Source organism: Balaenoptera musculus, chromosome 17 (genome assembly GCF_009873245.2).
Source record: "Balaenoptera musculus isolate JJ_BM4_2016_0621 chromosome 17, mBalMus1.pri.v3, whole genome shotgun sequence".
NCBI lineage: Eukaryota > Metazoa > Chordata > Mammalia > Artiodactyla > Balaenopteridae > Balaenoptera > Balaenoptera musculus.
In genome coordinates this window covers 29844265-29870436 of record NC_045801.1, presented here as the reverse complement: position 1 = coordinate 29870436, position 26172 = coordinate 29844265, and positions in this window count along the sequence as shown.

Below are 26172 nucleotides of genomic sequence, written 5' to 3'. Positions count from 1 at the left end.
TTATGTTTATTTACTTGGTCAATTTCAATGCATCTGTCTATATAAGAATGGAGTAAAACTGAACACAGACCTTAGATTGTCTGCTTAATGCTGAACTTTATAAAATCATGAGTATTTACCAATTTTTGACCTACAAAATGACAATGTCATGTAGTTCAACCTATAAAACTCTGTTTTGTAACTTGAACATACTGTTTCATAAAATCAGTAACCTGAAAACTTTTACATTTAGTTCAGTGGCATTGAATATTTATACAGTTGATTTGATGACTTTAAAATGATATTTCATTTAAAAAATAGCAAGAGACAGAAAGATGGAGAATACGTGAAAGTAAGGAGGTTATACTCTCCTCTGAAGTGAAAGTAAACCCATGTGATGCATTCAAGAAAGCATCCTCTTTCTAAGATACAAGCTGATACTACTAAAGATTTGTTTTTTAACAGCTGACTTTCAAAAGCATTTCCTTTTGCCCAGTGGTGCAAGGGATGGCAGGAGGTGATAAAATAAAGTGTTATGTGCTGACCTGTCATCTCTTAGGGACCAAATTTTAACTAAGTTCATAGATTGATCCCCTCTTAACTCAATTACCACTGAAAAATGACTACACAAACACACACACACGCAAAATAGTCACTTGAAGTTAACCGAAGCCTCAGAACCACACAGCCACAAAAATGAATTCCTCCTCTAAGGTCACAAGGCATCATACTCCCGCTGGATCCTAAAGTGCATCTGGCTAAAAGGCCCACCTGGATGTACCTGCAGTTTGAGGATAAACAGATGATTAATCTGTCAGAAGAACAGTAAAAACTCTCTCCAGAAAAGGGGGAAAATGAGCATATTTTTCTGGCAAGAACATAGAGATGATTATGTTATTGATGAGGCTTCCCTAACGGAGTAGGTTTTGCTTGGAGGTGGTAGTGGCTGTTCACAGGTAATATTGAGAGCGCTGCTGAGTGCAGCACCTTGGCCTTTAACAAAAACAAAATCAAGTTGTTCTATTAGTGTGCACACCTGAAGGTGCTTTCTGACCGGTAAAGTGCTTTGTAAAAGTTGATGATCTATGTTAGATAGTTCTCTGATTAGAAAGAATTTATTCCAGATTTTCTACTGCAATACAGCTGACATTTTGGTAGCAGGATCAATAGTTTGCAAGTGTCCAATTGTCTTTTAGGATTAGCAAAAAGAACCCTGAGGATAGGTTTTAATCGCATGCTAAACCAAATCCTTTCAGCTAACCCATTAGCACCCATCACTACCAGGCTTTGTTTATTTTACTTGTTTATTGTCTCTCTCCCTCTCCTAAAAGGTAAGCTCCATGGTGGCCCTGGGCTGTCTCATTCATTGCTGGCTGTTTATCTCTAGTACCCAAATAATATCAGACACTTAGGAGAGAATAAATATTGCTGAATTAATTAAGTAACGAAGATTATAGTACTAACACTAGTAATACCATTGATCCACATGAAAACACTAAAATAAGAGTGGTTTCTTGTTTGTACTTATTATTTGTCCCTTCCTAATACCATTTCCACAAATTTTACAAATTTTTCAGATATTTGGCCCAATGTCACAGCTGGGTGAAGAGTAACAAGAAAACATTTATAAAGCACTTTGAATTTCTGCCATAGAGCATTCTATGTAAATAAAAGAGGACCTATATGATTGACAGAATATGCACTTTGTGTTCATTCATTTATAAATCAAAATTTACTGCGTCTCCACAGTGTAATACACACTTTCACACAACATATCATTATTAATCTTTATTAGATCCTGTAGTAGACAGTATGCTTCTAGGTTTAGAGATTAGGAGCAAGGCTTATACTGGTTGAGCATATTAAATAACTAGGATTTGAACCTACTCTAATCCAGTATTTTGTCATAACCTTGTTTTCTTATTTCTATTTTTTCATCCCAGCAGACACTTTAATGCTTGTTACTTTCCCGTCTGCACAGGTAACATGCTGTGGCAATGGGGAAGACTCATTCATAGAAAGATCTACTCCCTCGCTTTCTTGGCATCCAGGGCTTTGCCCATTCATCTCAGGACAGCTTCTGCTCATCCTGGAAGAGGGTGCAGCCGCCACGCTGGTTTTGCATCCTCAAGAGATGCTCTCACCCTGTGCTTCTCCTTGACCAACGCGAGGAAGAAAAGGCCCACGTCCTCCAGATCCGCATCGTCGCAGTGGAAAGAGACACTGAGAGAGAGGTAGGTGCAGGAGGTCCGCAGATGCTGGTGGATAGGGGGTTGACGGCAGCCTTCACCTCAGTGGAATAATTCTGACAAATATGGGAGCTCGTGGTTGGTTGGCATAAAGAGCTAATCACAAACAACGGTGTTGCTTGGTCCCTAAGGCAGGGAATGGTCAAGATGATGCAGAGGTTGTGACTGGAGAGGAGGATGGAGGGCGGAGGGAGGCTGGAATAAACGAAGTCCTGGGTCTGTTCAGTTCCAACCAAACACTGTTGAGGTGGGAGCCAGATGTGCAGGACCACCGGGAGAGAGGCCTCCATTTCTTTAGCAGATATTAAAACATGTCACCAAGCCTTCCATCTTAAGTGAGAAATCAATGTTTGAAGAACTCCCTTTTCTGGATGTGAAAAAGGTTTGGAATTTAGAAATAAAACCCTCCCAGAAATAGAGCAAGATTTAGCATACTTCGTATACATCTATGAAAAAGGGAAATTAAGGAGAAAAAGATTATGAGTTTTTCATAAAGGTTTTCGTGACTTCAAACTTCCTTCTATATTCTGTAAGTTATCATAGGTCATGGTGTCAAATCTACCAATATCTAAGTCAAAATGTTGAAATTTCTTGTGTCTGTATCACTTCAAGGGGGTCCACTAAACACAATCCTTCTTCCCTGCCTGGATTCTGGATCAACTGAAACATAAGTCAGGGAAGAGGGTTGATAAAAGCCATAATATTACCATTATTACCAAGAGAGGTAGGTTGGAAAATATAGTGTATATCTGCAGGCAAATGTGATGCTGAACTCTAGAATTAAAATCCCCAGATGGGCAGGAAGAGCCTGCGTTCCCCAAAAGGGCATTTGCATCCCACTGTCTCTCAGAGGGATTTAGTAGTTTGAGTAACTGGGAAATTAAAACCAAGAGTTTGACTTCTCTGATATGAAGCAGCTGAGAAGTCCTGCTCTCTGCCTGCAGTTCACTCAATAGGAATAGAGGACAGCTGAGTGAAGCCTGCCCAGTTCTGTCCTCCATTGTAACAGTATTTTGATCTATTACCCGCCCAAGGGCAATGACTCGGGTGTCAATCTTGAGCGCCTTTCAGAATCACCTGGAGGACTTGTCAAACCCCAGATTGTTGGGCTCCACCCACAACAATATTGATTTGCATTTCTGACGAGTTCCCAGGTGATGCTGGTGCTGGTGGTTGGTGGGGGAGGGAAGGAGGACGCGCCATACTTTGAGGCCCACTGGCACAGAAAGTGGTAAAGCGCATCCCATTGCATCAGTGATGGGCTCAGGGGCAGGCACCCAGTGGCGACACGTTTGCTGGATTGGATTGAATATTAATATGTTGCTTGATTTCATGCCAACTAGTGTGTGAAAACAATTTTTGAAAAGATTTTATATACGTTAGTCTTGAACTTTCACCCATTTTTAAAACTAAACTTCATATCCTCTTCATTTGAAGTTCTTAATTCTGATTCACCACTTTCCAGAGCAGACTGGATATGAATCAGGAAAGACTTGAAGCTATAATGCTGCAAACATGCCTATTTTTGTACAGTTTCCTTCTGAAAGTACCAGAAGTTCTCCCCAAAAGGGCATTTCCATCCCACTGTCTCTCAGGGGGATTTAGTAGTTTGAGTAACCAGGAAATTGAAACCAAGAGTTTGACTTTTCTGATATGACTCTAAAACATTTGAAGGTTTACTTATCTTTTCTCATCTGGCAACTCCTTCTATGTATGTTCCCTCACGCTATAGATAAATCTTTCATTCAACATTTCTAAATTACATTCAGACTTTTCACAAATTCAGAGAAAATTTTCATTCTCACTTTTGCAGTGAATTTAAAAAAAAACAATTAGGCCTTTTTAAATTAAAGGTGATCTAGCTAACAACACTTCACAAATTTCAGGTCCTAAATAATTTAAAAGAAACCAGGACTTTGAAAGGAGAGAATTGTTACAACTGCAACATGAATCCAGAACCCAGAAATGATACAATAAGTTCACAGGGTTTTGTAGAGTTATAGAAGCTTACTTGAAGGAATTCTTTTTAAAGAACTTTGTGTAGAGCCGGAATAAATTGAATTCTATGAGCCACTCCTTGACAGCCCCCTACTGGCTAAATTTCAAAGTGTTGACCACAGTATAGTACTTGGATTTAAGATTTTACCGAAAACATTTGCAGTGAGTTTTTTATAGGTTTTCAGATTTTATGGAAGGCTTGTGTGATCCTTATTTCCTATATCTCTATACAACCAAAAGTGATTTCTTTCAATTATATTTAATCCTTGATGATACATATCTTGACTTCTCATTTGTACTAGTCACTTTGTCTAAGGGGTTTTCAATAATGATAATGAAAGCATTGCACTCAGGGATAACCACAGACAAGAAATTCAGTGTATTGCGTCTTCAGTGAGGAAGCCATCCCTTCTTATACTTCAATGAAAGACATGATTTTCTGAATGCAGGGGCTATCACAGGCTGTAGAGTTGATTTTTGGTAACAAATGCTTTGCATGTCATTTTATCATTTTATACCTCAATTTATCTACACTTATTGATAGCAACTAAATATGGACTTATAAAAAATGTATTGGAAACTCAGTTGCTTTTTTAAGGTTTAAGGAAATATCAGTAAGATGACAATTTTCTTAAAAATTTGAGGGATGGCAGATGTGGGAGTTAAGTTTAGGTAGTTAATGTGGATTTACTTTTTAAAGGTCTTACCGTAATTCTTGTATCCTGAGTTTCTTGGCCTGTGAACTGAGATTGAGGGTGGGAACAGTTTAGGTATAGATAATATCTTATAAGCCAGGCCCATTTGTCTCCCGTGTTCACTTGTCACAAGAATTAACACAGAAGGGCTGATTTAGCTTCCAGAAGAGGAAGTTGCTAGGGCAAAGTTGCAACCCTACCCATTATCAGACAAGGTGTTTCTGCAGAATAAAAATCCAAGATTGTACAAAGGATAGAACTTGCACCATAAACCTGAGGGTCTAAAGTAATATAATGAATCTAAATAAATCTGAGCTCACATCACATTGAGTGTCAAGACTTCAGTTTTAGTCATTATTATTCTGGGGCTTCTCCTACCCTAGGTTCAGGTGACGATCCCAGTAGTCTTGTACAGAGCAAAATATTGGGAATGGCACCTTCAGTTATCCATCCTCCCTGATTGCCCTGACTCTTATCCAACACCCAAGTCCATGTGTGCTCCCCACACTATGGGGAAGAGATGCAGGTCTCCACTGCTCCCAGAACCTGCAGCCTTCCTGCCCCCCAGTCTTGGAGAATCACTACTCTCAACACTTTCTAATCATCTCTCTCCTGCCCTTTCTGGGTCACCCATCATAATTTCCTTAATGAGTTCAGGTTATCATTATAGCCAGGACGAAGGATTGTCTTCCAATAATTTCTGTGGGAAGGCTTGCCAAAGGACCTCCCTGGAGGCAGACAAACACCAAGGCAGGAAAAATGATGTAGAGAATAAATATAACTCTGTTTCCATCCTTTCTGATTCTTTCACAGAAATCAAATTGAAAGTAGTATTGCAACATCAGTAAATTATTCTGCAAAATTAGGGAGAAAGGAATGAAATGAGAAAGATATGAGGCTGGGAAGCTGGAAGAAGATTTAGATAAAGTGCGTCATTTCTTTGCGTCTTTGTAATTCATTGTTTGACTTATTTATTTCTACTGCCATCTGCTGGTACACAGGAATTTCTAGTGCGCAGAACCAGAGGAAGAAAACTTACCCTTTAATTTGTTGCAGCCTAAACAGATTGTAAGGTTTGAAGATAAGCCCCTTTAGGGAATCATAATCATAAAAGGTTAACAATAGAATACTAGCAATGCTTTAAATACAAATCAACTTGTAATATACTGGGGTAGAGGTCTATAGAAAGAGGAAAGAGACGAGGAAGTGGATATTTACAATGCCCGGGGTCAGTAGGTTGGAGCGAGAATGCTGCTAACAGTTGGGAGACTTCATAAATGTTGTGGATACAGTGCTTCATAGGGTCTTCTGGGCTCCTGTCATTATTCATGCAGTTACGGAAGATAAAGTAATGCCGGAGTATATTTGAACTGCTAAATACATGTTCCACTGAAGGCTTGCTCATCTCTTGCCCATTTTGCTCTTTACCTAAAACAGCATCATCTAGAGTTGATGGAATCTTATTTTTTTAAGAAAAGCTGGACAACATCAGGCAGTGTAAAATCTCTCTTATATGCCACTGGGGGACAAATTAATATATTCTACAGTCTGAAAATTAGACTCCATGCTACACACAGTAGCCTGAATGTGCAGGACTGCCTTGATGTCAATCAGTGTATAGTCTTGAATTAATATACTAGGAGGTTTTCATCCAAAATCAAAACAAAGAAACAAAGCATTCTGCACAGAAGCGTGTTGTATATGTTCTTGACCATTTATGGAGTCAACACCTAGGCTATAAAAAGATTTCTCAAGATCCTGGATTCAGCAAGGGCTAAAATACTTAATGACAGAATGAGCACCATCATTGGTGCTCTTGAGAGATTTCAATTCCACAAAAGGAATCAACTGCTACTGAAGACACTGCTGTTGTGTAACAGGTTAGGCAACTGTCTCAACATCACAAATGGAGAGATTTCTGAGATCATGATGAAGTTGTAGAGTTGGTGATAAACTCATTCAACATTGCTACTTGAGTGAGTTAAATGTGGTATTTAGAGAATATAGCCAATGGACGATGAATCAGTCAATGCTTTTATTCACAAATGACTCCCAACTTGGACTAGCTTAGACAAACTGGGAATTTGATGGTTAACAGAATTCAGCTGAAGTTTATATAGACAAATCACAGGAAGATCAGGGATCTGGTTGGGCCTTAGAAACAGCTAAAATAAGGGTATTGCTTGGGTGCTTTCAGTGTTCAGCAGCTGTGCTTCTCAATTCATAACAGCTTCATCTCTAGTATAGAAAGTCTTTCCTCACAGGAGGCATTATGTCTTCTAACAGCTTCCTAGATTTCCATGCCCACCACTCCTTCCTCTTAAAATTCTTAGGGAAGATTATTGACTGGCTTGAATCTGGGGCCAATATATGAACCAACCACCTGAAGCCACAGGTAACATGGAGTAACGGTTAAATCCTGATTGCCCAAGTGTGATTCTGATACTTAGAAACTCTGGGATCTTGAATAATCTTCTCCTCTGTGTATAAGTTTTCTCATCTGTCAAGTGGGGATATAATAGTACCTAGTGTAGAAGTTTATAGTGGGAATTAAAAGGGACGTTATTGTGGGAATTAAAAGAGCAGTAAAGTGCTTAAAACTATTCCTGACACAAAATAAGCACCATTTAAGTGGTTGTTTTCCCCCTAGAACAGCAGTTCTCAATCTTGGTCATATATTAGAATCATTCAGGAAACTTTAAAAAATACTTGGTGATTTGGTCTCATCCCCAGATAATTGGTTTGGGAGTATAGCCTAGTATCAGGATTTTTAATATGCTTCTCAGAAAATTCTATGTGCATGCAGGATTGAGAACTGTTGCAGTAAATTATAAGCTCTTTTGATGGAGGGATTTTATGTCCACCATTCAGTCTTCAGTGCTTAAAACCATGCCTGGCACACAAAAGATGCTGAAAAGTATTTGTTGAATAAGATAATGAAGCAGCTATAGAAACTGCTATATCTAGTTGAATTAAGGCCAGGGTGTGTGTGTGTGTGTGTGTGTACGCGTGCACATGTGTGCGTGCTCACACATATATACGTACACACACTACATTTATGAAGAATACTGGGCCTGCTGCAGATTGCAATACTCTACACAACAGAACTTTAAGTCTAAATGCTATTCAAAATACGCAGGCAGATATCTCTTCCCTCATGTTATCAAAATGGGCACAGACATGTACATACATGCTATACAGCATGTCTTCTGTTTTAAACCTTTCAGCGACTTGCAACTGCATTAAAAAAAAAATGTTACAGGCAATTCTCATTAGTCATGGTGGATAGGTTCTACAGAGTCACCAGGAACAGTGAGTTAGTGACTATGGAAACATTCTCCTAGGCAATAAACAGGGTTAGGTTCCTACAAGCCTGTAGTCACAAGATTTTCATTAACTGGCCAATACATTAACCTTGTTGTAAGCGTTATTCTGTTTGAAAAATCTCATTTCATATGTATATATGTGTGTATATATATATATATATATATATACACACATATATTCATTAACATTAGATTCATAATCAACAGCACTGTGACTCACACCTGAACAAAGCTCATCTAATACTATCTAACACACGAATTTTCTCTGTAACTCATGTCACAGCTTTCTTACCTATAGGAGTACTGGGTAGCACTTCAACGCTATTCTTGGGACCATTTTAAACAGTGAAATCACCTACAAAAAGCACAAAAATGTGAAAAACTGATACTAAGTGTCCTGTGAAAGGGATCCTGCTTCACAGTCGGAGAGCTGAAGCAAGAAGGCAGAGCTTTGTTTGGTTCAGCCTCAGCTAGGGACGTGCACATCAGGTGGCCCAAATTTTTTGCTCCCCTGTACATGTCCCATTATGACTGCAAAAATACCGTGGGTATTGATTTTGGGCTGACAGATTTCAGCTAGGAGGCATATTCACAAATACAGAATCCATAAATAATGAAGATCAACTGTACTTAACATGATAAAGTCTAAAATCCTTAACCTGGAATTCACGTCTCTCCGTGAGCTGGCTCTGGTTTGTTTTTCCAGACTTAATTCCAGTCCTCCCAGTTCTCCTCTCCTTGCTCTCCACCCCCCTGTCAGGCTGAAACACCCTTTCCCCGTACCCCACACGGCCACACATTCTTCTCTCCCCTGTTTCTGTTGACTTAAGCCAAGATGTACTGGAAGCTTGAATGTCTCAGAAACTGCACAGGGCAGAAAAAAAAAAGGGTTTTCTCAATATACGTGTATATATTGGGAGATTACTACTCCCAAGCCTTTCTATACTATTAGCTGCATTAAAAGCACCTTACTCTGATGAATTCAGTGACAAACCAAACTGAAGGAGTCTGTGTGGGTAGAGAGAGTAGAGAGAGTGTTACATGACAAAGTGACTAGAGAGCATCAAGTGCTGTGACCAGGCCAAATTTGATACGAATCAATTTACCATAGCTTTGGAAAGTTCATGGTCAAATATTTCTCCACTTCCCATGGGATAAGGTCATGATCGAGAAGAACAATTCTGAGTTATTCCTTCTCTCTATGAGATAAACTGTGGGTTAGAGTTACATAGAAGTTGCATGATAAAATTCAATTCCAAAGATTGATTTCCAACTTTCTGAAAAAGCAAAACATGCAGAGGAGTCTGCTTTAAATGACAACATTATTGCTCAGATGACTTGGTTATGCTTCACATAACTTGGCTATACACGTTTGAGATAAATATTACCTATATGAGGTATATGTGTATGTTTATGTGTATATAAGTATGTATATAGATATATATGTGTGTATATATAGGTATATATATTTTTTTTTAAAAAAATATTTATTTATTTATTTTGGCTGAGCTGGGTCTTAGTTGCAGCATGCAGGATCTAGTTCCCTGACCAGGGATCGAACCCGGGCCCCCTGCATTGGGAGCGCGGAGTCTTACCCGCTGGACCACCAGGGAAGTCCCAGTATATAGATTTTTATATATTTTAAGACTAGTTATAATTCCCAATTGTGTGAATCATTTTACAAGTTGAAGAAAACCAAAAGTTAAGACAAAGAACCTGTAGTCCATATGTGTGTGTCTTTACAGTTTTAGGAAGAAATACAAACAATGAGTCTGGCTTTTACTTTTTTCATTCAGTAAGCTATTTGGACATAACATGTGTGCTTTCCTCATTAAGACCTTATTGTCCTTAGCTTCTATTTTGGAATCTGCTGCCAGGAAATGGATTTCTAATTACCTTTGTGACCAACAAAGAAAGGTTTAGAGAACCAGATGTTAAACTAGGAACTAATTTCAGCACAAAGAGCATGTACAGAAAGATGAATTTTCCAAGTTTTTCACCTTGTCAATGTTCAAACAAAATCATTCAAATTTGTCTTCAGTAAATGTGCACTTTATGTTCTTTGAGTGGTGAGGAAAGTCCTACACTGAGATGACATAGCAGTTTGCCTATATACCAAAAGTCCTTGACTGTCCCCAGCTAAATACTTCATAGTCTGCCTTTACCCTGTATTCTTCTTAATTTAGTTCCCCAAATTAGGAAACAAAATAGGGGATCATGCCATCAGAGCATGTCTACCAACTTGTTCTTGTGGTATCTAAGTCAATCCACTCTCCTATTCTAGATTTCAAGGACAGTCTAAGATCAAAGGCTCACACAAGGTGGAAGCTTGATCTAACTCCTTTTTAGCAGGACTGAACAAAAGAGATACCAAGACAGATATCTAGAGCGAAGAGGCCAGGGTGCATCTCTGCTCTTGTTCTTGATGTAGATTTGGGGTCACCCAATCTCACAGGTACTCGAGGAATATATTCCTAAATTCTCATTAGACTAAATTCCTAAATTCTCATTGCTCCAGTAGTTGGGCTTATTATCCAATGGAGCAGTCTAAAAGCAATGAATCAGAAAGCTCTTCACTGGCAAAAGAGTTCACCGACAGGGAAGATCGGGAGCTACATCCCAACCAGTGTCTGACCAACTGCCTTCTGTTGACATTTCATCTCTGCATTCAGGTGTACTTTGACTATCCTAAGTGGTTTAAAGAGAGCAAACAGGAGACCCAGAATTATGTGCCATGCTGGGTAAAAGTCCTGGAGTGAGGTCAATGCTGATAAAATAAAAAATAAAACCAAGAAATAAAAAATGGAAATTTAAAAATATTAGAAAACATAGACATGACTCCTGAGCCATAAAACCAAAAATTAGTTTCTTGAAAAAATAGTAAATATATAATGGATTGGCAAGTATAATCAAGAAAAAAAAGGAGAGAGAGAAAATACACCACCAAAAACATTAGGAACAAGAAAGGAGACATAATTATAGATGTGAATGAGAAATTTAGGACTCATAGTTCAGTCATCAATAAATCCTTCTTGAGTAGCTTCTTTATGCCAAGACCTATTCTATGCACTAGGGATAGAACAGAAAATATGACTGAGGCCCTCACTCATGGATCTTACAGTCAAGATAGAGGAGTCAGACAAACCCAAAGAAATATCAATTGATTTTAGCCAGTGAGGAGTGCATGCAAATGATAAAATAGACTAATGTAAGGGAGAAGGTCCTCATGGCTGCTTTAGTTAAGATGGGCAGTGAAGGCCTTTCTGAGGCAGTGACATTTGAATTGAGACCTGAATAATAGGAAGAGTCACACAGACAGCTGCATGTCGAAAGAGCCTTCTGAGAAGAAAGAGCAAGGACAAAGTCCCTAAGCTTGCACCAGGACTCACGTGTTTAAGGGACTAAGGAGGCCACTGTGACTAGAGGATGTGAACAAAGGAGAGGGTGGAGGGAGCTGACACTGGAGAGGGAGCAGTGGCTAGACTAGGTAGGGCTTTCTAGACCATGGTAAGGAGTCTGAATACCACCATAGACTAGTGGAAATCTGCTGGAATAATATGATTTGACTGACTCTTTAAAGAGACTCTCTAAATTTCTCTCAGGAGGTCAACCTGAGGAGGCACAAGAGAGGAAGATGATCTCAAGACTGTGGAGCAGTAGTCCTTGCAAGAGAGGGTGGTGGCTACTGAGGGCTGTATTAGTGGGCATGGAAAGAGGAATATATACAACCTCAGAACAATCGGAGAACTAGATAAGTTGGATAACTTCTAAACAAACAAAAGAAAAAATATATTAAGCACTAATTATGTGCTCAGAACTGTATTAGTTTCGGGAAAGATACAAAAAAATTAAGATGAGTTCCTGCCCTCCAAAGGCTTACAGTCTGATTGGGATACAAAGTAACTAATACCTGTGGAAATAAGGTGATATGTGTTGGTGAGGCTGTGTTTCATCTTCTCTGGGAAACAGCAACCAGAACCACAACTGAGAAAGAGAAAGTGGCGGGTGGCGGGGGGTGGGGGGGCGGGTGGAGAGAGAGAGAGAAGGAGAGAAAAGGAGGGAGAGAGGCATGGGGGAAAGGGAGAGAGGGAGAGAGTGCAAGGGAGCGAGGAAGAGAGTGTGAGAGAGAAGAGAAGAGCAGGAGGGAGGAAGAAAAAAGAAACTAAAACCTTACACTGTCCCTTATGGAAACATGAAGCCCAACACTGACCCAGTGGGAACTATCTCTGAAACCTCCCCCTCCCCTTGCACTGCCACCCAGTCTACAAAAAGTGGGTTAAGGAGTATTGCCAGCTGGACTTTCTGGAAGCAGATGCTCAGATGGAGTTTGGGCAGCAAGATATGTTTTAGAAAATAGCATCTGTGAGAGAAACTGTTTGGGGGAAGCAAATCCTGTCCCCATTTCTCTTCTTCAACCTGTTCTCTTTTTCCTATTAGAGTGGGAGTACCCATGGCCATCTTCCTTCCACAAATTTAGAAACTGAATTTCTTTTCTGAAATTTGCCGAGTTCTGAACTGTCCTGGTGCTACTGTAAAGAAGGATGTCAGAGCCAAGAAAGGGAGTATGTCAGGGGTCACCCAGTTCCCATTATTTGGCTTTCCCCAATGGGTCAAGAACCAGAGAGTTGGAATGGTGCCAAGCATCTTCATTGACCCACAGAGGGCTACTTGCTTGGTGAAGGGTGACAACAGTAGTGTGAGGTAGCCCACCTTTCGTCATCGCTGAGGCGAGGAGAAAGCCTCAACTGGACTTTCTGCACCATGAAATTTTGTAGGACCTGTAGCCCTACAAATAAGCAACAGATGTGTCCGAATGAGGAAGCTAGTATCTTGTATCTGGATGACTTCCCCAATGAAGACTTCACATTCTAGGAGTGCAGTGATTGTGGCCCTGACAAGTTCAAGAAAAGACATGGAAGGAAGATGAATTGTCCTAGGTTTACGCTGTAAAATTTCAAATGATAAATTTAACATATTCAGAAAACAAATTATTGTTCACATTTTCCTGCATACTCTGGATGAAGTTGCATATGCCATCATCAAGAAAGAAAAGTAACAACCTTTGAGTGAGTCCCTGGAAGCTACTGTCCACAGGATAATGCAGCCTCATGAGTAATGACACAACTGGCATTAAGTACATGGCATCAGGGAACTGCAAAGGCAAGCTGATCGATATTGTGTCAATACAAACACATTCCCAGGAGCCCGCATTGTGACTAATAAGAGCCTTGCTACCTTTATCTCACAGTGGGAGATATGAAATTCGCTGGGAACAGCACACTTGAGAATAAAGAACACAAAAAGATGGTTCCTGGACCTCAGCAGAAAGAGATGGGGTGTGGACACTGTGAAGAATCTTTACTTGCACTGATTGGACAATAAACAAATATGTAAATACCTCCTCTCAATCCATTATTTAATCTTCATTGATAAATCACTATATCTTGTATGAGTCCATGAATGTTGTAGTATACTTTTAACCAAATTGTTTGTTAGACAGGGGCCCCACAAAAATATATTTGCTTGCTCAGGATCCTGCACACCTTAGGCGCAGTCCTTAATTTGATTTTTTTAGACCAACAAATGAAGAGGGTCTCTACTTTCCCTTCACATAACAAAGTATCATTGGTCCTCTACCTCCTCCCTAGGGTAGCAGCACCAGGGGTAGCACACCAAAAGAAAAGGAGAATGGAGAGATGAAGATAACACACCAGACTCATATATGCACTCTTATGCCCCTGGATCTGCAGATCTAACCTGAGGCAAAGTGACTGAAATGTTACGGACTTCAACATGGATGGAGTTAAAGGAGATTGCTACCTGGAAGTAGAAAATGCGATCAATTATTGGGAAATTAAATCGTATAATTACACCTCTGTTCTAGCATCTGCAACCTCAGTGGAGATTCCTTGAAATTGCAGATTCCTTTCTTTTTTTATTCCACAAACTAAGTACCTAATTATATGAATATCCAACATCAGTTTGGATGACTTATCCAAATTAAATATAGAGTTTGTTTTGGACCTCCAAAGATAATTTGCTTTTAGCTCCCACACACAAAAAATGAAATAAACCAGATGTGTAGCTAGAGGGACCCATGAGAGCTAAAAACACCTGTTGGACAGACTAAAACTCTAAAGAACAACTGAAATCTTAAGGCAATTATGAAATACACGATTAATGTAATCCTTGCTATGATTTATCTTTGTGTTTCTCACTTATAGTTGGCATAATTAAGGAAATGCTGAAGACTATTGCACTTGATGGCTCATAAACATGAATATTTAAAAACATTTGATACCAATATTCCTCATAACTTATTACATCATTCTTTTAATGTGTAGAGTGCTGATGATTTAGAATAAAATGTCAATTACAATAGACCTAATTATTTCAGGTCTAGAAATATTTCTTCCATTCCATTGTGTCTACAAGTGGACTTATAAGAAATAATTCAGAAAAGGCACTAAAGTAAAAATTGTTTTCTTCTGTAGAAAAGTATCAAAATTTTGATTAACTGTGACATGTATACCACCAGACCTAAAATATGATGATTTTATTATTCAAATCTAGGGTTGAGAAGAAGTAATTCTAACTAAAAGCAGCCTATAAATGCTGAATACCTGTATCTATACCTGTCTGTCTTCAATCTCCATTAAATATTTAGCTATTCTTATTTGTCATAATGTATTATATGCTCTCTACATCGTCTAAGAAATCTGTAAAATCTCTGATGCCTAACTCAGCTCCTCTTTCCTATCAATCAGTGTGTGCTAAGGAAATGAGCTAATTAATCCATTGTTTCATTACACACAATTAACTTGAGCCAAGCCCTGTGCAGGTGTGGTGGATAAGACAGTATTACAGCACTTTCATTCTAAGAGAGAAACATATGATAAGCAAGTATTTATGAAAGGCCCTGTAAGCCTAGCAGCTAGAATACATACTTAGAAATCCCACTGCCAGACTCAAATCCCAGCACTCTACAAGCAACGAGCTTTGTAATAAAAATGCATATAGGGGATTCCCTGGCAGTCCAATGGTTAGGACTTGACTCAGCTCTTTCACTGCCCAGGGCCCAGGTTTGATCCCTGGTCGGGGTGGGGAAAGAAACCATACGTGTAATAACAGAAGCTCCTAGAATTGTTGCAGGGATGAAGTGAACTATACTTACAAAAGTGCCTACTACACGGTAAGATTCAAAATATGTTGGCTATTATTATGAACAAGCATGATACCCACCATGAGGGAAGAAATGCAGATGCAATATAATTCTAATACCAACCCACAGAAAGTATGAAAAAACAAATGCAACTTAAAAATAACATTCTATAGTCAAAATTGAATGTGTCTGCACTACTTTTCTTCATCTAAACCACTGCTCATACTTCGTTCATCCATTCATTCATTCAGTAAGTACTCACTAAGGCTCTGCCATGTGACCAGGCTATGCTAAACAGGGGGTGCAGGGTGAGGACAGGTCCTGCATTCATGGAACTTGTAGTCTATCTTGGGGAATAACCAGAGGTGACTCATTGCCCAACAGATTCAGCAGGCACTTGACTATAAGTGGTAAATGTGAGGAGAACTCAGAAACTTCATGAATAAATAAAATTATTTTTTTTTCAGGATGTGTGAGTCTCCCTAAATTCACATGTCACTTAGAACTGGTCAGATTGCTTACTTTGAAATTCAGTCTCTCGTCTCACTTCTGCCACTCTCTTGACACTTAAGAGCTCACTATTAAATTTTTATGAAGCTAGGTACCATAGAAGTACCATTAAAAATTCATAAATCTTGCAGAAAATGTGTCATAATTAGCTTACTTACCATCTTACAGAGCTAATGTCATTTTAGGGTGGCCAAGTTCTGACTTCTTATTCAGGAAATGATGTTAGTGTATGGAATAAAGACAGAGGCAACATAGTATAGTTGCAAGAGTCCTGGCATTGGATTTTTAAAAAAATTTAATTATTTTTAAATTTATTTTTGGCTGTGTTGAGTCTTCATTGCTGCGCGCAGGCTTTCTCTAGTTGCGGCAAGCAAGGCTACTCCTCGTTGCTGTGTGTGGGCTTCTCACTGCGGTGGCTTCTCTTGTTGTGGAGCACGGGCTCTAGGCACACAGGCTCAGTAGTTGTGGCATGCGGACTCAGTAGTTGTGGCTCGTGGGCTCTAGAGAGCAGGCTCAGTAGTTGTGGCGCACGGGCTTAGTTACTCCGCGGCATACGGGATCTTCCCGGACCAGGGATCGAACCTGTGTCGCCTGCTTTGGCAGGCGGATTCTTAACCACTGTGCCACCAGGGAAGTCCCTGGCATTGGATTTTGAAGGACTTGTTCCTCCACTCATTTAAACAAATATTTTTATTAAATATTTATGTTATTTCAACCTTTTCTGTATCTTTTTGCCTTCCTGGGAACATCACCTTCATTCTCCCTTGGGAAGTGGAGATCAGCTGACTCCATCCCCAGCTACAGTGTGGCCATGAACTCAGGCCAGCCGTATGAGCACATCCATCTCAACAACCAGTGACTGGTCCAGGGACACGATGCAAAACACTTCCATCAGACTTTGTGCTGCTTTGGGGGAAGCTATTGGAAAGGAGGTGCTTTCTTTTCCTTTGAATTGCCAATAGGTTATATGTATGCTTGAAGCTTCCAGCAGCCATCGCCCACCCACAGTGTGCCTGACAACAAAGCCAAGCAAGAGGAAAACAGGGACCAGAGGTAGAGCATAACTGGGAAGAAAAAGAAAGGGAGAAAGTCTGAATGCTGATGACTTCTCTATGAAGGGGTATACACTCAGAAGTACTCTACTTTCCATAGATAAATGCATTTTCTATCTTAGTCTCTTATTTCACCTGATGGCAAAATGGTGAGTATGAGACAACTCAGTGTATCAGTCAACTCAGGGCCTGTCCTCTCCCCTTCCCTTGAGGTTGATCCAAAGGATGACAGCATCTGAGGGTCCATCAGCTGCTGAATCTCCCGATGGCTGGCAATTTCTAAGAAGTCCGTGACTGTCTGTCTACTCAGATCTGTCACTGTCTTCCTTGTCTCAACCCTGTAGTCCCTCCAGATCGTCCAGCTCTCTCTTGACAATGCAGAAATCCTCCAGAAAAACTGTACATTTCTGACCTGACCTGCCAAGCAACCTTTCTAACCCTATTATTTACACACCATAGTGTCACAAAGTGCCTCCTGGGGTTTAGATGGATGGACATAATGTCACAGGTATCCTTTCTTCTTCAGCCCCTATGCCCCCAAATGTGGAGTTTTCTAACATCTCTCCACCAGAAGACTCGCCGAGGGTCAGGACACAGGAGCCATCCTTGGGATTTCATGTGTGTGTATGCTTGCTTGTCCCCTGTCTACCTGCCTCTGTCTTCTAAAACCTGGGATAAGAAAATGGACTTGTACATTGTGATCTCTTCTTCCAGATCTATTCTTTTACATAAGCTTTTTCTTTAAAAAGAAAAACAAAACCTTGTCTCTGGTGAGAGTTTCTAAAGCCTACTTTGATGTTTGAAACCTAATACTCGATCAGTCTCTGAATGCTCCATCTCCTGATGGGCTCCCTCCACTCAGGCCTGAAATCAGGGAAAAGAAAGAAATTGCTGATAAAGGAAAACACAATAGGTTGTCTGAGATTTGCTTTAAATTAATCCCAGCAAAGGGTACCGGGGGGTGGGGGGAGGGAAGGAGTTGGAAAGTACAAATGAAACAAGATTAGCCATGAAGAACCTAGGGGCAAGACGGGAATAAAGACACAGACCTACTAGAGAAGGACTTGAGGATACAGGGAGGGGGAAGGGTAAGCTGGGACAAAGTGAGAGAGTGGCATGGACATATATACACTACCAAATGTAAAATAGATAGCTAGTGGGAAGCAGCCGCATAGCACAGGGAGATCAGCTCTGTGCTTTGTGACCACCTAGAGGGGTGGGATAGGGAGGGTGGGAGGGAGGGAGACGCAAGAGGGAGGAGATATGGGGATGTATGTATATGTATAACTGACTCACTTTGTTATAAAGCAGAAACTAACACACCATTGTAAAGCAATTATACTCCAGTAAAGATGTTTAAAAAAAAAAAAAGATTAGCCATATGTTGATCGTTGTTGAAGCTAAGTGATAGCCCTTGAGGGTTCATCATACTGTTCTTTCCACCATCTCACTAATATTTTCTCTGTGTGTTGATTGTTGGAACACTTTTTGCAAATAGAGGAAAACTTTATTGCAAATTTTTTCTTAAAATAAAAGGAATAATTAGTTAATATCAAAATACTCCTCCATTAATGCAATGATGTTCAGGGTTTAGGTAATAGAGAACTATTAAAGAAAATCAAACTGAAAGGTAACTTGATCATATTTGTAATTTTGAAAGGTTACTCTGGCAGTTATATTGTAGAGAGCTCCTCTAGGCAGGGGACTAGAGGGGACTTGTGCCTTGGTCTAGACAAATTGAGTCAAGAGGTGGTAGAGCTGGAGGGGAGGATTCAGAAAAATGGTGTGTCTTGCACAGGGAGGATAATGAGAAAGAGGCACCAGTGTTCCTGCCGGGTTTCTGCTTGAGCTATGGGGAGAATGTCAGTGCCGTTTACCGGTATGGCAAGTTCAGAAGCAGAATCAGGATTGAAGAGTGAGATATTTGGCTCAAGCCTTGACTTTGCTATGACATTTTTGAGGGATCTTGGAGGAGTCAGCTAATTCTGTGTTTCTTTTTTGTACATGTGAAATTGTGTGAATAATATAAAGTAATTCAAAATGTTTTAAACTATACAGCATTATTAGATATAATTATTGTTTTCCAAAAATTTATAATACGTAATATGACCCCAGTAAATAACCAATGATGAAAGGAAGAATATTAAACAATTTTGGTCTCTAACCCCTGTTCTTGAAAATTCTTCAAACCAGTTTAAAAGGACCAGTTTTTAGGAAAAGAGCTAGTTCTCCTGTCCATCAACAAATTCAAGAGAAATAAGATATGTACAGATGGTGATCACAGTAACAAACTTGAGCATGAAATTTCGAGAGAAAACAATTCAAAATGCAATCAGAAGAAACTCTTTGACTTAGCTTATCACAGAAAGCATATGGATTTATTTTAGTAATGTGTCAAGTTCAAACAGCTAGGAAGAAACAAGATGAGTGGTGAAATTTGAATGAACACAAGGCTATTGATTTCAGTCTAATATGATAGAAAATTAAAAGCCTTCGCTCAAGATACGCAGTATTTTTGCTGATACCAGCAAAGGAAACACTTACTCGCCCACCTCCTTGCAAAGGAGAAGGTGTAAACTAAGAAAATAATTCCAAGCCAGGAAGCATTTAATGCATAATACTGACAGCTAACTTTCACACCTGCATTTTTTAAAAGAAATTTGTGCTTCATGGTTAGATCTTAAAACCATTCCATTTCCTTCTGATAATCCTTTTAGGTATCGGTCCTCAAAGCTTTTCTTAAGACGAGAATCCTGTGGCCCAAGTTGCACAAGTTTTATTATAAGAACTCCTTTTGTCTTCCCTTTAGGAAAGTCCTGTTTTTCATAAAGAAACATTGATAATTTATTCCTAGAATTACAAAGCATTTTCCAGCGTGTCAAAGAAGGGAGACTCATTTTGTTATACTCAGATGTCCTTACATTGATTTAAATTCCCAGCATTCTGTGTAAGTCTGGCCTTTGTCCGACATGGCCTTTATTTCTCTCATCTCAGGGGTTTTTACAGAGGTCTGGAATGCCACTACTGAGAGAGCGTGTCGGCAGCATTTCTTAACAAAACACTGCCAGAAATACAGAAAATAAACATCTTTGAAAGATAGCTGAGTTGAAGTGCTTCCAGATTCAACTCTGAATAGTTAAACTCCCTTAAAGCCTGTTAAATATTATAAAAATCAAGTCATTAACTGTAGTTCAGCTTTCAGACTGCAGCATGACTTAGAACCACTGAGACCTAAAAGGCAAGTTTTGTAGCAGTGTTATTGGTCCTCACACAGGACAATCTCCTACTGACTTTGGAGATGGGAAGAGGGAAGAGGCTGAGAACTCAGTACCGAGGGACTCTCAGGGGGATAGAATGTCTAATTTAGGTTGCTGAGGATTGATGACGAGCTCAGCACCCAATTAAAGCTCCTTTGCAAATAGCTCCCAAAGCAGAATCAGCGTCTCTATTTGGAATCAGTGATCACTCTCTGGGGAGTCATCATAAGCCAAAAATGATAACTTGGCCTTTTGGAAAATCTTCACCCTAAATCATGGTAACCCAAAGAGTGATGAAAATCACAAGTTTTATATCGGAGTCCTGGGACGAGGTCATATTTGTCTTATCTGTGCAAGCATATCTTGCTCAACTATCAGGCTAGGAATGAATAAAGCCTGGAAAATGCTCAGGCTCTAGGGAGAAAGTAATCAGCCTTTCGCACGGAGCATAAGAGCAGTTCATCCGTGAAAACATGTGTCCTAAGCAATAACAGTGCTCCATCAATACAGGCCTCTTGGAAGGTGCTTCCAAGGCCCTCAGTGCCAACAGGGAGAACATTCTGTGCCTCTCTACAGGCATGTGAGTGTATATTTTTAACCACCACTTGGGAGTTAAGGGAAATCTCATTACTTTCCTACCTTTAAATCATCTTCAGACATCCAGCTCTAGGGTTCCATGCAGCCTAGAGGGAATTAATTCTCCATCTTTAGTTACTCTCTCATTAGTTTACCTGCCTCCAAGTGATGCAAAAGTCCTCAGTTTCTTTTGCAGAGCAAAGAATCCAGAGAGGGTCACACTGGTTAGAACTGAGATGCCCGGTAGTATCCTGAAAGGCAGCTGATTCTGCTACTCTGGGGCCACCCTGGGCACATGACGCTCTACAGAGTCTTTGTAAGACCAGGGAATGAGCCTCCCAGGTGCACACAGAACACATTCCCAGGTGTGCACACTCAGTTCTCTTACCTTTCCCTGCCTGGGGCTTCCCCTGCTCTCTGCTTCCCCTCTCTCTTCAGGGGTATTTAAAGTCAACTCTAAATAAACTGAGAATTCCAGGAAATATTGAAAGAGAGATTATCTTCCAGAAGCTCCTGGTTTGGGTTCCTAAAGGATAGGAAACACAATGGACCTTTTAACTTTCCCAAAAAAAGAAAGAGATCTCTCTTTGTCTCTCTCTCTCTCTCTCTCTCTCTCTCTCTCTCCCCTTCACATACACATACTTCAGTTAAAAAAGTTAACATTAGTGTTATTATTCCATTTAACAAATGAAGAAATTAAGTCTCAGACATGTTTACATGTTCACTCCCCTAAGTGACAATGGCATTTAGCTAGTGAAGGAGGTCTCTGGATCCAGGTCTATCCGGATCCAAAGCCCATGCTTCTAAACCTTCTTTTGTCAGAAGCAGAAAAGAAGTCGGTATTTCAGAGGACGACTTGTAGGAAGGCAATCATTATTTAATAAAAAAAAAGAAATTAGGTGCTTAGGAAGATAACATTAACAGGCAGATGCTGCTGCCGTAAACTGGCTATAGAGCTTTTGTTCTTTGTCATTTTTTTTTCCCCAAGTGTTTACCCATTTAATGTATTTGTTCTTCTAAACATTGCGAGGCAGGATGGGAACTTTAAAGATGGGGCATAGAGGACTTAGGCACAGACGGCAGATCCCACAATCATCCTGCTAGAATACTGTGAAGGAAGAGCTCTGAAATCACAGCCCCCACTGCCCTGACGAACAATTTACAGGACAGGGTGTGTCAGGAGGAGAAACACAAATAAGATACAGAGCAAGGTGTAAGCCAAAGGAGAAAGGAAGCGGTCAGAATCTTAGTTTATTGATGTGTTTTATTCATGATCTACTCCTGAGTAACAAATTACTCTAGCATTTAGTGGCTTAAAACAGCAAATATTGAGGTTTCACAGTTTCCGTGGGTGGGGAATATGGATGTGGTGGAGCTGGGTGTCTCTTTTTCCGTGTCTCCCATGAGGCGGCAGTCATCTCGCGTCTGAGGCCGAAGGGTCGGCTTCCTGGTTCCCTCACAGCCTCGCTGGCCAGATCCAGTTCCCCAAGGGTTGTTGGGTTGAGGGCCTCAGTTACTCGTCTTGCCTTGTAAGCCGCTCCACCGTGCAGCTGACAACCAGGCCTCTGGCTTCTGCCAAATGAACAAGAGCGTTAGAGAGAGAGAGAAAGAGAGAGAGAGAGAGCAGGCTAGATGCTGCGGTCTTATTGTAACCTGCCTTAATCCATTTGGCTGCTATGACGGAGTACCAGAGACTGAGCAGCTTATGAACAGTTAATTTATGGCTCACAGTTCTGGAGGCGGAAGGTGAGATCAGGGTGCCAGCTTGGTTGGGTGAGGGTCCTCTCTGGGTTGGAGACTTCTCACTGTATCCTCACTTGGCGGAAGGTGCAAGGGTTCTCTCTGGAGCCTCTTTCAGAAAGCACCAATCCCTCAAGGGGTCTCCACATTCGTGACTTACACATATCCCAGAGGCCCCACCTACTCAGACCATCATCTTTGGGGGTTAGGATTGCAACATATGAATTGTTGGGGGGGGGGTAGACACAAACATTTAGACCATAGCCTAGCCTAATCTTGGAAGTAACATCCCATTATTTTTGCTATATTCTATTCATTAGAAGGAATTCTCTAGACCCAGCCCACATGCAAAGGGGAGGGAATTACACTAAAGTGTGAATACAAGGAGGAGGGGATTATTGGGGGCATCTTAGAGGCTGCCTAACACACGTGTTGATATGATTCATCGCTAGGCTGAGCAGTCAGACTATTTGAATTCAAACCTTAGCCTTATTACTTGCTAGCTATGTCATCTTCAATAAGTTACTTAACTACTGTGATCCTTAGTTGCCTCATGTGTAAAATGGAACTATGAATGGTACCTACTGATCTTAAGGAGTCAACATGGATTAAATGAATAATACACAATCAAAAACAGGTTAATGCCTGGCATATGGGAGACATTCAGCGAATTTTAGCTAACATTATATTAAAAACTTTTTTGTACACCTGAAAATAACACAGTATTGTAAATCAACTATACTTCAGTAAAAATTATATCGGATATTATGTAGCTTTTCTAGCTAATAATATATATTCAAAAGAGAAGGCTTTTATTTTTAACTCCTGAAAATAATGTAACATAAAGTGGTCACAAAGGAAGCCAAAACCATAACCATTCTTGAAAAAACTTCACCTATGTTGACACCGAGCATTTTTCTCAATGTAGTAGAATTTCAAACAACCAAAACGTAATCTAAGAAAGTGGAATACTTTTATTACTGTATCACTCTCATAGTCTACCTTTTATCCTGATTTCATAAATATATTACTACCCAAATGAGAATATTTACTCTCCTCTGGGGAGTGGAGTGGGTTTGTTTCGCTAATGTCACTCTGTCATTTGAATCTCAGATCTGAACCCTTCCTTACCCTTCCTTGCAGACCCCACTGGCTGTACACACAGACCCCCCCCAACAGACAGACATACAATCAGATTGACACAGAGACATAGACTCAATTCTTGGATATAAATATTAGTTACATTCAAAATGAACTGGAACTGCATAGACATGCTTACCAATAAATATGTTCAATTAATGAGATTTTACCTAAACTCCTATATTCCCCAACTTGGTAAATGGCATCCATCATCTCCATCTACACAGACACTGGGACAAAAACTAGGGAGTGACCCTGGTTCTCTCTCTTTCTCACTCCCCCATCTGATCGCTCACCCTTCTCTATCCAGCTCTCCTTGGTCACTTCTTTCTACCACAAATGTAGCTGCTTTAATTTAAGCCCTCATCAATGCTCAAAGCGAAGCTGGCTTCCTTTCAGAAATGAAGACTGTCTCTCACTCCAGCTCCTTTTCCCACCTTGCCACCTGGGCTCACCAACACTGTGGGTAAATATTTCTGTAACTGTAATTCACAAAGTTATTTATGAAAATTGCCCATAGCCCTCATCTTTGCCAGTTCAGATCTAGTCCCTAGAGCCAGGCTGAGCCAGGGACAATGCAGCCCTCACCATCTCTTTTTAATCTGTCCCCAACTCCTGAGACCAGCACAAAACTTCCCTATCAAGGGGAGCTTTCTAATTGCTTTATACAAGGAAATTGCTGATGGTACGGTGAGGGAAGGGTCAACCATTCACTTATTTACCATTTGCAACTCTGAATTCCAGTTTACATTCAACTGGAACACTTTCTGGCAAAGAAACATCTTACTATGCAAAGGTACTACCCTGAGAAGGGTAAGATATCAAAACGCTGTTGTCCATTTAACATGGGAGATACTGGTTGGAGCAAAGTCCTTACACACTGGGACTTGAGATAGGTTTTACAGGAGTAGGGGATCCATAAACCTAAGTCAGGTAGCCGTGTTCAAAGAAGGCATAGACAGATTGAGCCTAAGAGTGAGAGGTTCTGGGCTGCTGAGAAGAAGCATGAGGACTCAGGGTGTTTGATTCCAATTATTCCTGGAATTGTGAGCAAGATGACAATGTTCTCTCAGTAGCCCACACGGGGTACCTCCAGAGCCAGGCTCTGCATCTGGGTCGTGTCCCCCAACTCTTACCCATTCTGATCTCAAATCAGGTCCAGCTTTCCTCTTCCCTTCCCTAACATCTGTCCTGCATCTGCCATGAACAGATTATTTTGCCTTCATGTCAAGCCACCAGATGTGACAGGATCTTCCTGAGAGATGGACCAGAGCAGGTGAAAACAAATGAATGGCTTTTGCTCTATCATAGAACACAGAGTCAGATGCATTCTTAGAAGTCAGGCAATCTGTTTTTTTTTCCAGTTATAAAAACCTTGAACATCATTTATAACAGGAATCTCATATTTTTGTCTTTTCCGCATCCCTTTCTTTTGTCTTCCGTTAGCTACTCCCTTATTTTATTTTGGGCAACCAGCCCTCCCACAATTTCATTTTATGTAATTCTGGTGAGGCTGATTCTACCTCTGCCTTTAGTGATAGGTGTGATTTATCACCAGTCCCAGAAGTAGCAATTGAAAGTATCACATCTCCGTGGCTCAGGGGTTAGCCAAGGGTGGACATGTGGCCCAAGTCAAACCAAACATACTTAATCCTGGGACTATTGCTGGGGTTTTTAGGAAGTAGCAACTGTCTTTCTTGTAGGGTTGCTAATCAGGCAGGATATAATCCTGAAACTTCTGGAGGCTACCTTGCCTCCACTTAGAGGCAGCCTTAGGATGGGCAAAGACAGAGAGAAGCAGAGTTGTGGTTGGAACAAATATCGTCTCTATGGACGTTATTTAATTACATGGATTCAGCCACACTGGAACTTTTCAGTTAAATAAACCAGGATATTCCCCTTTGGGCCTAAGGCAATTTATGATGAGTTTCTGTCCCATACAACCCAAAGCAACCAAGTCACCTTCTACAACTTCACTGGCAGGAGGCTATTAGCCCTCACGTTAATCATTCCAGATGGACAGTCTTCATTTTCTGCCAGGGCTCTGGATTTTAGGCTCTGATTCTCAGTTCTTCCTTGTATTGAGCAAAATCTGCTATCTTTATCCAAGTCCCACTACTAATGTTTCATGTATTTGTTCATTTAGTATCTTGTTCAGTTAGAGAACAGTAAGTATAAGAGTCCTGAGGTGGGTTTGGATTTTGTGTATTGAAGGAACAGCAAAACCCAATGTGTCTGGCCCCTAGTGAGTGAGCAGCATGGTGGTACCTATGATGTCAGATAGAGTGAAGGCTGTAAGAACAATGGGACCTTGGGAGTGATTTTAACACATGAGAATAATGTGATTTGAGTTACAATGTTTCAAAGATCCCAAATTCTATTCATGGAAGCACTAGAGGCAGCCAAATCTCTATGCCAACTTCAGAAATTTGAAGTCACAGGTGTTCCCATAATTTTCCTCTTTTCAAGCATTGATATCTCCAGCTTC